This window comes from Falco punctatus (genome assembly GCF_963210335.1).
Source record: "Falco punctatus genome assembly, chromosome: Z".
Lineage (NCBI taxonomy): Eukaryota > Metazoa > Chordata > Aves > Falconiformes > Falconidae > Falco > Falco punctatus.
In genome coordinates this window covers 26,401,106-26,414,653 of record NC_137586.1, presented here as the reverse complement: position 1 = coordinate 26,414,653, position 13,548 = coordinate 26,401,106, and the positions used below count along the sequence as shown (strand labels likewise).

General features: G+C 43.1%; 1 protein-coding gene across 1 annotated transcript in view; it reads right to left on the bottom strand.

The window, feature by feature from the left end:
- Window positions 1–2,778: 2,778 nt before the first annotated feature.
- OTP (orthopedia homeobox) overlaps window positions 2,779–13,548 on the bottom strand; it is a 55,480-nt gene continuing 44,710 nt past the window's right edge. Inside the window, exon 2 of the mRNA XM_080373302.1 lies at window positions 2,779–13,548. This exon is cut by the window's right edge and continues 19,248 nt beyond it. The gene's annotated coding sequence lies outside the window, so the exon portion shown is untranslated.

The window sequence follows — 13,548 nt, the reverse complement described above, 5'->3', positions numbered from 1 at the left end:
GGGGAATGTTTCCATATGTTTGAACGTAAATGCGTGACAGTAGATCAGTAGCGCTCACACTCTCCCCCTCTCTGCCTGACATACAGTGTTGCAGAGCTGTTGAGCTGTAACACTAGTGTCACATATAAAGCCACGTGAAATTCAGCTGTCTGGATTCATAGGGTTTGTGCTAGCCTTGGTCCCACTTTTAGCTCCTGGGAGGTTTGCTCATACATATAGACAAGACCAGGTCTGAGCTTCAGCACATCTAAAAAGTTGGAGCAAAACTTAGCTACTAAGTCATATGTGCTCAGTTTCTCATGGAAACTGTGACAAAGCTATTGAACATTTAATAACATGTCATCAAATGGTCATGTGAAAGATGTCCAGCCAAAACTGTCCCAGGTTTGCTCCTTTTTAGTCTCAAATTCATTCAAAATGCTGCCCCATTTCTCAAGGGTGTGGAAACTAGAACAAATATGTAAGGACACAAGAGATGCTCATCAAACACATGTGAGTTTTTGATAATCGGCTTGCTGCTCCTTCTACTCTGATATATCTCAGTAAATTTTACTGGTTGCTTCATAGGAAGCTGCAACAGGGCTGGAAAAAACATACCAGAAACTACCTTGCATGCAGTTACAACTTGACCTTCTCCAGGGTAAGGGATAAGCTGCCCTTCAAATAACTATGTTTAAAGGTTAACTTACACCCTGAAGCATCAAGGATTTTCTATAACACAGCATGGAGAAAGAAAAGTGTGTTGTCAAACTAAACACAAACTGAGCAGAGGCTGTCAGCTGAGCAACAACTACAAGCTCAAAAGATAGTTTCCATTTTCAAGGAAGGATGAGACCTGTGCTGGAACCTCACAAAGTGCCCTGCCTCACAAAGGCAGCCCTGGCCATGGAGGAAAGCACCTCCTGGCCTTCCCCTCTATCTTATCATGAGCAACTGCTGCGGTGGTCACAGCTCCCTTTCCTACCTGCCCTGGCCTGCGGTACCTAGGTCTTTCAGACAGGGATGCTCCACCGTGGAGAAGAGATGGTTTCATCAAGCAGTCTGTCCAGTGAAGGTAATAGGAGTTTGAATAGAAAAACAGCAAAAAAGAGACAAGAGAGGCAGTGGCTGACCTGGCCCAAAAGGGCCACCTCTCTTTGCAGAATGTCTAAGCATTTATCTTCCTAGCTGGATCCTGTCTCCAATGTTCCTCACCAGTGTCTTCTTTCCTGTGTTCAAGGCCATGAGGCTGGGAGCAAGGGTCATGTCCTGCCCGTAGACTTTGTGCACATGCACTTCCACTGCCCCATAAAAAGGCAACAAATGCCAACAACCCTCTACTATATGTGTAATGCAGCAGTATAAGCAATGCTGTAGGGCTGCTGTGAGCTGGGGTGCAGAGCCACATTGATGACGGGTGCTGCATTGCAAGGGCATTGCATAGGACCCTCCCGCAGAGTAGTGAGCTGGAGCTGAGAGACTGTGGCCATACCATCAGGGACAGCCAGCCTGATAGACTGGGCCTGCTGAAAAGGAGAGGAAGAGGCCAGAAGAGCCCCTTAGACAACGAATTATCTAAATCAGGCACTAAGATGTAGCGCTGATTGAAAAGCTTGTTCAAATTGCTTTCACTGTGATTCATAAACTCTTCATGTAAATTCATATGTTAGGATGAGCACAAAAATTAGAAAGCTGGATAAGATTGCTTTAATTTAAATAGGAGACATGGCTGTGAATATTAGGCTTTTACACTGTTAGCAGTAACCCATCAGATGTTAACAAAATCTGATATGCAACAGTTTTACATATCCCCTTGTGGGAGAAAGATCAACTTGCAAACCGCTTTATAAATCAGGCACACTGTTGGAGTTAGGCTACTGTATCTAAATGGCTTTTAGATATGCTTCCTGTTTTAAGCTACCATATTTACAAATGAAAGCTTTTTCAAACCACGTCTTTTAATATAATTTGCATATTTAGTAATACATTGATTAACATTAAACACGGATTATTGCAATTTATTTCAGAAACAGATGGGATGCATTAAGTGAAAAGCCAGAGCGTTTAAAGAGAGCACACTCCCAGGCTGACTCCCGATGAATGATGAATACAAAAACTTTATTAACTAACAAGAAAAAGAAAAGGGAAAGAGGAAAGGACACTTCACGCTGGCTCCTTTTCAAGCGCCTCTTTTGCTTGAGAGACTCGCTTGCTGAACTGCCATTAAGGAGAATTTCAATCAAATCACGCCGCTCAGAGATGCGTGTGGTTTTACAGAAAGCTCTGGCACAGCGAAGACAAAATCCTGACCCTGGGTCTCGGCCGAAAACCTGCCCCGGGGGCCGGCGGCTCGTCCCCCGGCTTCGGGCTCGTCCCCCGGTGCCACCAGGTGGCAGCCGCCCCCAACGCACGCTCCCCCGGCAGGGTTTGGGGTCCTCCGCCATCCCGGGAAACTTCTCGCGCTCGGGGGAAAAAAATCCGTCGGGTTTCCTTCCCCCTGTTCGCAACGGCCTCGCAGCACCTAGTTTTCAAACACGCTGCCTTCCGCTGGCACCTGGCAGCAGGAACACCGCACGGTAGGCTGCGGAGCTCGTGTGTGTCTGCGTGCGAGTATACAGGTGATGCATGTGTAATTTTGGCACAAAAATAAGGTGCACATAACCTGTATAAAATGATCTATGAATCGGCCACGTGTACATGGATGTGCTTGGTTTTTTAATAGAGAAATGCGCATGTAGAGCAGCAACGTAATGTAAACCTGCTATTCATGTTTACAGATATTCTCCTCTAAGAGAAATCTTTCTTTTTTTTTTTCCCAAACGCACATTGTAAAGCCTTTCATCTTTATTTAGGAAATTACATTGAAATAGTTTCAGGAAAGGAATAGGTAGTCTTTTGATAGGTAGGTCCATTGATGGTTTTTAAACATGACAGTTCAACATCTAACTAAGCCACGAAAGTAAGGTCCAGGCGGAGTAACTTATGTATGGGCCCTCCTGCTTACACTCTTTTCTTAAGAAAGTGTATCCACTGATGGGCACTGATTAACCTGTAGCCTGACCCAGTGCATTGGTTTGTCTTTTATTTAGATTAGCTTTCTATATAATTAATGACACAGCCAATTAGTCTGACAAAGGCTGGAATAACAGAACTAAAATAAACTTTGACACTTCAAAAGATCTGTTCAAGTAGATTACATAAATGTTATTTCTATACTTCCCAGTCAGAGCATTTCCTTTTGTTTTAAACATTTGACATTTCTAACAGGAATGGTCCTTCCCAAAGCAGGAGATGGAGATCTCCAAGGAGAAGCAGTTCTACCTTCCCTCTTCTGGTCATTTTATTTCCAAGGGGGCCTCATTCACCTCTCATGCAGTTGCACATAAGCTTTGCAATTTTGGACAGTGAGGGAAGGGAAACCATCCTGCCCTCCCACAGGCAGCATATTTGTATTTTTTTCCTTTTAGCTGCAGAACATAAGTTACTGTAGAGCTGAGGAAATAAAGATTCTATCCATCAGAGCACACAGTTTATCCTGGGGGAACGGGAAGGACTCCCCTTCAGCAAAGCCTGAGGGAAAAGACCTAGGAAAGGGAACACATTTTCATCTGGAGTTCACTTAGGAATCTACTCCAAAATTTGTCCACAGAGAAGGGGCAAAATCAGTGTAATAATGCCAGGATTTAGCTCCCAAATCCCCAAATTTCTCTAAGCTCTCTGTGAACCCAGGGGGAACTTGCAGAAGGGCAGGGCGCCTCAAACAGAAACCTGTGTGCTCAAGTCCACTGTGGGTCAACCTACCACCTCTGCTGTCAGACCTCCATGGGAGGAGAGGACACTCCAAGCTCCAGACCTCAGGGCCAAGCAGTGAGATCGGCCCCTGGTGGCCATAGGGGAAGGAAGTATTTCTTTTTTCTTCTCCATCACTGTTCTTCCCTCTCTGTCCTCTTGACCCTGAGGAGTTCTGTAGAGGGAAATGGTTTTCAACACCACTTCCTGTGGAGAGAAGATGGGGAGTTATGTATGACACGGGCACCTCCTGTGCAGACCCCAGTGAGAAGATCAGCCCATGCATGTCCATACCAGTGCAGGGGGTTCGTGCACAGCACTGCAGGACAGCTCGTTACCTTCCTGCAGCCTGGCTGAGAGAAGGCACATGGCTTGGTCAGTTAGATCGTGCCATTCAATCTCTTTTCATGTCCTTTCAACTCTAGCAGTAGACTACTTTGACTGCCTTACCTAAACTTCTTAATCTCCCATCCTTCTATTTTCCCCTCACTTAGCTTTGTGCTGCCACTATAGTATGCAATTCTTGGCATTGCTGTGGGTTACAATTTTAGGAAGGATGTTGTGCACAACTGTATCTCCACTTAAATCTCTTTCAAATTCATCGATTGCTGAAGAATGCTTGGGTAAGTTTCTTAGCATGCAAAAGAGAAAATTATTTTGAATAGGGAGCATTCATTTAGGAAAAAATCTGAAGACAAAGAATCAATTCACGGGCATTTTAAAATGTACGAGCTCTTCCAGTGCTGAGAGAGAAACACTTTGTTAACATTTTGGGTTGCTGTGGCATAGGGCCAATGTTTCAGTTACACTATAAAAAGCACCCAAAAATTACCAACACCTCCTTTCCACATCTTCAAACTTTTATTAAATACTCAAAAGTATTTAAAAGGTCAGTTACCCATTTCACTGCTATCAGGGGATAACTCTAACATGATGTGTTTGTCTCCTATTGTGAGTAGTGAAAATCCCCCTGTATCCAGCGTGTTTTGTTTGGATTGAGATGGCATGCAGCTGATGGCTGTGACCTTCATGGTGGCTTAGATCCCTGGCTGGCACTGATTTTTGATTTAGTGCCGATCTGCTGCGCTTGTCACAGGCTGCAAGGTGCTTTCCATGCACTAATGGAACAGCTCAAGGGCAGAGGGGCCCTGTAAATGTCTATCTTTCACCAACACTGTGCTAAATAGAGAGCTGAGTTTTCTACATGTGAATGACAGACCCTGAGATTATATACAGGAGTGAACTGTGAGTTCTTTCACCTGGGCTGATGCTCGGCGGTAAATAAATGTCACTGTAAAATGGGAAGTTTTTATTATTCTGAGTGGTAATGAATATAAGTGTACAGCATTAAACAGAATACTTAATATTGCCTATATATCCACATCTGATGGCAGGAACTAGCCATATATAGACCATGTGCCCCATACACAGTTGTGTATTTCCTTTGAATCCCAGAGGATTTGCACCAGAGTTCAGTTTGACTCTGTCTGCATTAATAAGTCGTTAATAAATCCTGTTCCTTAATGACATATTCAGCTGAAAATGAATTCACCCCGAGCTCTCCCTAGCAGGAAACCAGCACACCAGATTGCAAATGGCAAAGGATTCCAGGTTAACTCTTTCCTTATTCACCAATGTTAGGAATGGATGAAGGGCCAAGCCACTGATATCTACATGGGGAAAATCTCCGATTAGTCTCAATGGACATTCCTTCCACCTACAAGTGCAGAGAGAGGCCATTAGGTTTGCATCAACAGCATAGGGAGTAGTGCAATGCAGTTTGTTGTCATATTAGTCTTATCACTTATTTTTAACAAAGCAGGTCTTTACAGGAATGAACATACTACTTGCACGCAGAACATCATATTGAGCTGATTCATAATTTCCACATATTAGATACAAGGTAGAATATTCAGATAATATAAATAAATGGGATAATAAATACATGCCTTTTAAAGTATAACAGGGCCGATTGTACTTCTGCACAGAACTCCTGAGTGAAATCAAAAGAAGAGCTCTGCATGGGCTTGGAGAGGAACAAGGAATTCTGCTTACAAGCCAGAACCATCTCTCTCTCAGCTGATCGTCCCTCTCCTTATTATTGGACAGCAATCTGTTTATTAACTACTTAACTACTTTTAAAGTTGTTGCTTTAATGATTAAGGTTGCCATCACTAATTTCTGAGGTGAGAGAGGAAAGGAAAGAGACCATTGCCTCCTCGTTCTGCCTCTTGACAGCCAGGTATGTTATCACGGCTACTGGAAAATGTGTTTTGCTGCTCATTGCCCCACGGAGAAGCAAGAGGTAATAGAAACTTGGGAGCACTCTGGACATGGATCCATGCTCAGGACCATTTTTGCTAACTTCAGTCGATGTACTGGGCAGTTACATTAAGACAGTTTTCCAACCAAAGGGACACACACAAGCCATGGTAAAGGGAATGATTCAACCTCCTTTTCAACCCAGTTTTCCTGCTATGGAAAAAAACCCAACCAAAACCTATGAAATTTAATTAAGATATTATTAGTACATGAATTACAAAATCAGTCAAGGAAGGTAGAGGGAGTAACATCCGGCATGGACTTTTGTGATACAGGAGTTTAGAGTAATTTTCCCTGAGGCCTATCGTTTCCAGCAATAATAAGTACTCTATGAATTTTGTCTATAGGAAAAGATCTATAGGAGAGGACTGGTAGTCCTCTTATTTGGCCCATAAAAGTATTTTCACTGGGTTTGACAGACAGAAGCCAAGCAGGATCAGGCTATAGGCTACAGAGCCTCAGTTTCCTCATCTGTGACAGAGAAGTGCTCTTCCTGAGGGTATTGCTGGAGTAATTAATTACCATTACCAGGCTACAACAGGAGTCTTACATGGACGAGAGAGTGAGAGAAAGACCAACCCCACCTGGGGCTGAGCTCTCTGCTCAGCTTCAGCCAGAGCCTTGGCTCAGAGGGAGACGATTTGGAGGGATGAGGGTGGCACAGTACGACTTCAGGCTGTGAAGGGCCACGCTTTCCCTCCAGCACCTGCTGCTGCCTGGGGTTTGTTTGGGCATTTTGGTTGTTTGGAAGACCTTGAAGAGAGGCACCTGGAGCTGTCAAATCATTCACCACCCAGAGCTGCCAGGTTGGCGCCCTGCCTATATCTAGATTGCAGCTGGGCGCTCTACTCCCTCCACCACCCATAAGGAAGACAGCATCTGGCAGGCCCACACCATAAAGTCTGAATTCCTTCTCCCCACTTGAACTCAAAGACCACAAGAATCTCTACACCCCACAGTCCTGGCTGCCATGGTGAGAGAGGGCTTAGTGTTTTTAGGATGCAGTTCGAGTACGCCGAAGGGTACTGTGCTGTGCCAAAGCCCCAACCCACTTCCAGCATGCTTCAGGCTGAAGATATGAGGGCCACCTCCCCTGCTCTGGCGCCTTGTTCTGGGGCTGTCCCCATAGTCCCAGGGCCCCCAATATCTGCACTTCTGTCCATGCCTTTTTGAAAGGTGCCAGGAGAAAGCTGGTCCTGGTGGCGAAACTGGAATCCTGGAAATAACTGCTGTGAGAAAAGCTTAGACACCACTAGTCAAGAGTTGATGTGGAATATCATAGCAGCTGACAGGCTGCTGGGAAACTGCAGGCAGGCATGCTTATTGATGGTCATACTTAAAAGGCAATATACTTTTTGCTCTGGTATGAACATGATGCTTTTATACAAATTACCATTCCTGGATACTGTTATATATTCCATAGCACGGGACTGAGTTGGGGGAAACTATAAAATGACCTGGTTCACCTCTTAACTTTGCCTTATGATATAAGAAGTAATCAGATCCAGAGAGTAAATGTTACTTGCCCCAGCCACAATAAAACTTTCATTGGAAATTCACGACATATACGGAAGCACATGAGAGCATGGATTTACCTAGCACAGAGATAAAATTGCTTGAGAATGCTTCATCTTCACATTAACTTTTCCCCCATAAAGCTGCCAAGGTCGGTGAGACCTTGGTTCACCTTCTGCGTAAGTGATGGTTGCTTAAGCCAAAGCTGCTGTGGGACAAAACGACATTCCTAACTCCCAAATTTGTGAATCCATGGAAAAGCTCACAGATGTATGTCAGATCCTTTCCCAGCCCTCCTTATCCCCTACTGCCATTTAGCTTTCCTGACGCAGTATATTTTATCATGTTCCCCTGAACACATCTGCCCTCTGGGGTGAGAAAACAGGCCATTAGCTAAAAACTTGCTTTGTAAAACTTACTGGAAGTGTTCATCGCACTCTTTCTTGTTCAAATGAAGAGCGATACGTACAGTAAACTTATTGCACGTGAACCATAAATCCCTACAGCTAATCCACTCTGCAGAGCTGTCCATAGATGGATAATGCAGTCATCACATTTTATGAAAGACCTTTTTATATTTTCATAATCTTTTTCAGTTGGCTTTTGTTAACTGTGGCTCACATACATAAGACCAAATTCTGTGGGAGTCTTTAGGACCAGAGTCTGAGCTGGCTTTTTGCGTGCATGAGGCCGAACACTCAGTCGCTGAAATGGCTGGAGAGTCCCAAAGTGAAGGATATTAAAACCTAATTTTCTGTCTTAATTTTAGAAAAAGCTGCTTCAGTGTTATGTAGTACAGAGATATCTCATTAGCTCTTACCAGATCCCTGCCTTTGGAGGGCTCTTTCACTGTGCTAATGGCACTTTGACATTTTGTGGATTACTCTTTCAGGTTCCATAATCAATTTAACATTAACACTCATGTAAACTATTAATGAAATAATATTAAAAAAGAAAAATGTTCCTACAATACTGCAACATTTTAATGCCTCATTAAAATCATTAGTAATGCTAATATTAAAGAACTTACTTCATCTTTCAGAGAACCCCAAAATAAATCATAATCAAATGTTTGCTAACATACAGCCAGAGAAATAATTTACACATTGCTGGCATATAGGCATCACGTACGCTAAAGATGACACTGTAAGGTCATATTATTAAGCACTTGCAACTAGTTCTGGCTTTGGAAACTCATTGTACACAGTATTATTTTATAATTATCATTAAACATACTGAATATTGTTTGTGTTTTTTATTTATGAGAAAAATATATAGTGTGCCTCTCAGCCCGCCAGTGCTTTCATAGAATTCAAGTTGCAAACAATGACATGCTTCACTGACCTCAATGACTTACAAAAGCCATTTATATTCAGTACTCTCATTTATGCTATCTTTAAAAATGAGTAAGAGACATATATTAATAGCAAGAAACTGGGAGAATGATTGCATCACTACCCATCTCCAGACTTACTGCAACACATCATTCTCCGTCAGTTGAACTGGCATGGGAATGTAAATGTCATATATAGCAGTTATATAAAATTTTACTACACATGTAAGGGGAGGTCTGTGGTCTCCCCTTTGTTGGGCAACTTTTGCATCCTGTCCTGAAGAGCTGTGGCCACAGGATTAGCCTTAACTCAATGACTTGTAAGGGTGAATCCCAGAACAGAGCTTCAATCTGGGGCATACCAGGGCTTTAGATGTGTAACAGGGACTTCCTTGTCAGTGGACTGGGAGGAAAACTGGCGCTGAGTGGGTTCAGCACCGTTTCACACCAGCACCCTCTGGGCACATGGTCTAGAGAAGCAACAAGGCAAGCTCAGATGGAAAGCTTTCCACAACAGGCATACTGTTTTGTTTAAACCAGTGCAGATGCCCACTTACACTGCCATGCCACCCGCTCCCAGACTAGCAGTCCTGTGATACAAAGTGGGTAACTGGCCATCCAAATCCACAGTAAGGAACCAGAGAGAATGCCTGCAGCCCTTCCCCGAGTCCCCCGACCTGCCAACCAGCTCAGTAGCCCAGACTCCAGGATCAAGCCTTCTGGCCTTTCTTCAGGGTGAGCCCCACAACCACAAGCTGCCCTCTCTCCCTGGGGGTGATTCCTCCAGCACAGGCTGGGCCAGGCAGGGCTGCTCCAGGGGCGGCCACAGCTTTCCCTGAGGTGAGCAGAGCATAGCCAAAGTCACCACGTGAGGCTGGGGACAAGCCGTGTGCTGCTGTGCTCCAACGAAAAGCCAGCTTGGCGAGGGTGCTCCCTCCATCAAGCTACAGCATTCAGCCCATCTCTCCATCTGGAGCAAAACACACTCAATTTAAAAAATCAGCTCCTCACCATGGGGGTTTACTGGTCGCTGTGCTAGACATTTGGGGCTGGATCCACTGGATTAGAGAGAAGCTTTGGTCTTAACTTCCAAAGCTGAGATATATGACCTCTCCCGGACAGACCCTTAACCCACTCACTGAATGCCATCCTTCTTTACAGGGAAGGCATCTTGTATGTCCTCCTGTTATTTTGAGTATTGCCTGACCCAAGCCCTCATTTGCCAAACATATTTTACGTCTCAAAACCTCCTCAAGGAAGCTCGGCAAATAAATCCGGTGGCATAGCCTTGTGAATTCAAAATCAGAAGGCTGATTCTGGCACGGTTTGCATTTTCTGTTTTAATTTGTCATTTGGTTTAGATGAAAGGTTAATTGCATTTTCTCTTAATATATTTAATACATTGTGGTAACAAGCAAGCTCTAGAAATGATAAAGTCATTTGTTAAAAAACTCAGCTACATCATCTTTAGCCATTCATGTTCCCTTCAGAAAGAAAATTAATTGTTCCAATCTAGTAAGCTACAAAAGAAATACAGCCGACAAAGGGTGAAATATGAACATCAATGGTAAGTTTCAAATTTACCCTATTTATTTTGAATGTAAGATCTCATGACCCACTAAAATTCAGTTCACAGTATTTTATGAAAAATAATGGCTGAAATTGAATGTCTTAATTTACATTTAATGCAATTAAGAATGGTTTAAATTATGACTGATGAACAGCACACACAGATGTCAGTCAGTTTCATCAGAATAAATTGAAGTCAGTGTCAATGAATGCTCCACTGATAAATCCCACTTTACATAAAATTAATAAAAATAAGGAAATATAATCCTTAGCTAATTGCAAAATGTTCTGGAATTCCCCTGAATTTTGGTGGGGGGAGGGGGAAGTGTAACTAGAGAAAGCCACAAAGTAGCGTATGAAGAGTGATTTATTTTCAAAGCTGCCTTGTGTGAAATTGTGAAATGGTCCAAAAGTTTACTACAAAGGGCGTTCCCATGCAGAAATACTTTGCTTTACCGAAATGAGTCATGGCAAGGCGAGGAAGACACCTGTAACGTGCAGCTGTGCACAGTCGCAGGAGCTCCGTGCTCCTCACAGCTTCCTGGGAAGGGAGATGTGCTGTGCCTCCACACAGGGCGCAGCACCTGAATTAGCATTTCCCCTGCTTTTGCAGCTTAGTGAAGACCTGGCTTTGCTTCGGTGAACCTGGTGCCAGCACGATTGAGCCCAGAGTTTTCAACCCATGCAGTAAACATGGTGCAAGTGTCATTTAGCACTCTCACATGTGAACACTGTCAGCTCCTCCACACAGACATCATCTTTCGGTTCTCTCTTTGTGTAGGGTCTGGCATAGCAGAATCAAGGCTCATTATGGTCCCCCTAAACACTTTCACAATATGGAGGGTAATTTTTTAAAAAGTAATACAAATGCTGGCTGGTTTTGAGGTAAAGCAAGTGTACACCAGATACATTTGATAAATGTTTTTCAATGCGGACACATGAGGGCAGCTTTCATTCTGCATTCTGCATAAAGAGATGATCTTGCTTTCTAAATGAGTATCAAACGTATGAATCATTTCTCAGTCTGTCTTCCAGGAGCAAATAGCAAGAATAGGGAGCACTGAAAGCTCAACACTTGGCTCACAAAGTAATTATGGTGTGGTCCTGCAGCTCTACTGCAGGAGAAAAAGATAAATCCAACAAACATTGAAGTCAGTAGGTTTGTGAGCATTTTACCTGTCTCTGTAAGGACTGCAGAGGCTGATTTTAGTACATGTAAATTCTCAAGGTAAACAAAAATTCTTTCTGTGAAAGACCAGAGAAATGCAGGAAAACATTGCGCTTCCTCATCACAAAAGCCTACACGTGCTTGTGACAATCACAGTCACCAGGAAAGCTCTGGAGGACAGACTTATCTGAAACACATGAGCTGTTCCCCATGATTTGAAAGTTATGCATAAACACTTTCCTAGGTAGAGGTCATGAGTTACTGACCATTATTTTTTTTTTGGTGTATTCATAAAGACAAATGCCTCTGAGATTCTCCCATCTTCACATTAAACTACTAGCCAAGACACAGTTGTTCTTTTGTGTGAGGGAAACCATAATCTTCTAAGACTGAGACACCACCTCTTCTAAAATGTACACAAAGGCAATTTATGATGCTAGTATAACTAAACCTCACAATAATATTTTGCAGTTAGAAGCTTTTATTTTCACAGGGCAATTTTAGAACAGGTGGCAACAGCTCAAGTTTAAATTGACACTTAAATGCACATGCTATATATTTTCCATGGGTGGAAAATTACCTCTTTCAGGATATGACTATGCCCCTTGTATGTCTGTTCTGTGATATCAGATTAATCAGGATGCCTTAATTGTGTATTCTCTCTGGGTGCGGGTGTTCATTGTCTGTATGTTAAAGAGTTGAGTGTCCTACCTGTCCTTATACAATATGGCCATTGGGCCAATCTGTGCCCTAGATAGGTCAACTGAAAAACATATTATCCCAGAGGAACTGGAATGATTTATGCAGTCCCATTCTGGTGCCCAAAAGCAAAGGATACAAGTATATGCCGCCATGGTCCTGCTTGCACTTTCTATCCTTGTGAAATGTTTGCCTGCCATGCCAACCTCAAACCACTGGGCTTGCATTTCCACAGTGCTGTACGAAACAAACTGCTGACCCAAGAGCCATGGGAAGGACCTGCCAGCCTCAGATGCTGAGCACCACCACTCTCCCTTCAAGGCAGTGGGAGCTGTGGGTGCTCCACACCTGGTTTTAGTGGTGTCTCTCACTCCACGTGTGGAGCGTACAGCGTCAAGTGCAGCTCATTTAATTCTTGCTAGAGACTGCAAAGGTAACATGCTGAGCACTTACCTAGGGCCAAATTCTCAAAATGAAGACCCCCAAGACTAAAAATCAAAAAATGAAGTATGTTCAAAAGTGCACTCAGAATTGCATGCAGTATTAGTACAATGTGTCTTTGCTATGCCCTTATTATCTTGTAGATATATAGTGTAATTTATGCTAATAGACTAACTCCCAAATTTACCCTTGCTGTGCTAGTTACTTTTCTAGAAAGTACAAATGGCATATTGTTAGCAAAGAACCAGAAAAAACTGGAAATAGAGGGCAGAGGGAGCAGCCCCCAGTCAGCCAGTCCAGCCTCCAGTGCACAGAAAAGTGCCTTATATTTTATTCTCCTTATATTTTCTAATGCTTTTCCAATTTAGTTTTAAATGCATAGTGCTTCATGTGATGGGGCTTCTCTGCTTCCCATGAGAAATTGCTCCAGAGCTGTATTATATATTTTGCAGTCAGGAAGCTTTTCCTGAATCTTAACCTAAATTTTTCGTTTATTAACTTCATCCTATTACTCCTACTTATATCTCTTTTGTCAGCCTAAATAACTTTCCCACCCTCATTTGATAGCTGTACCCTTCAAACATTTGTAGCATGCCATCCTGTCCTCCCCACTTAGTCAAGCTACACATATTTTGGGTTTTTAACCCTTTTTTATCAGTCATTCTTTCCATTTCCTTATTCACATTTGTTGCTGTTCTCCACACACAGTTTGCGCTTTTGTTCAGACCAGAAA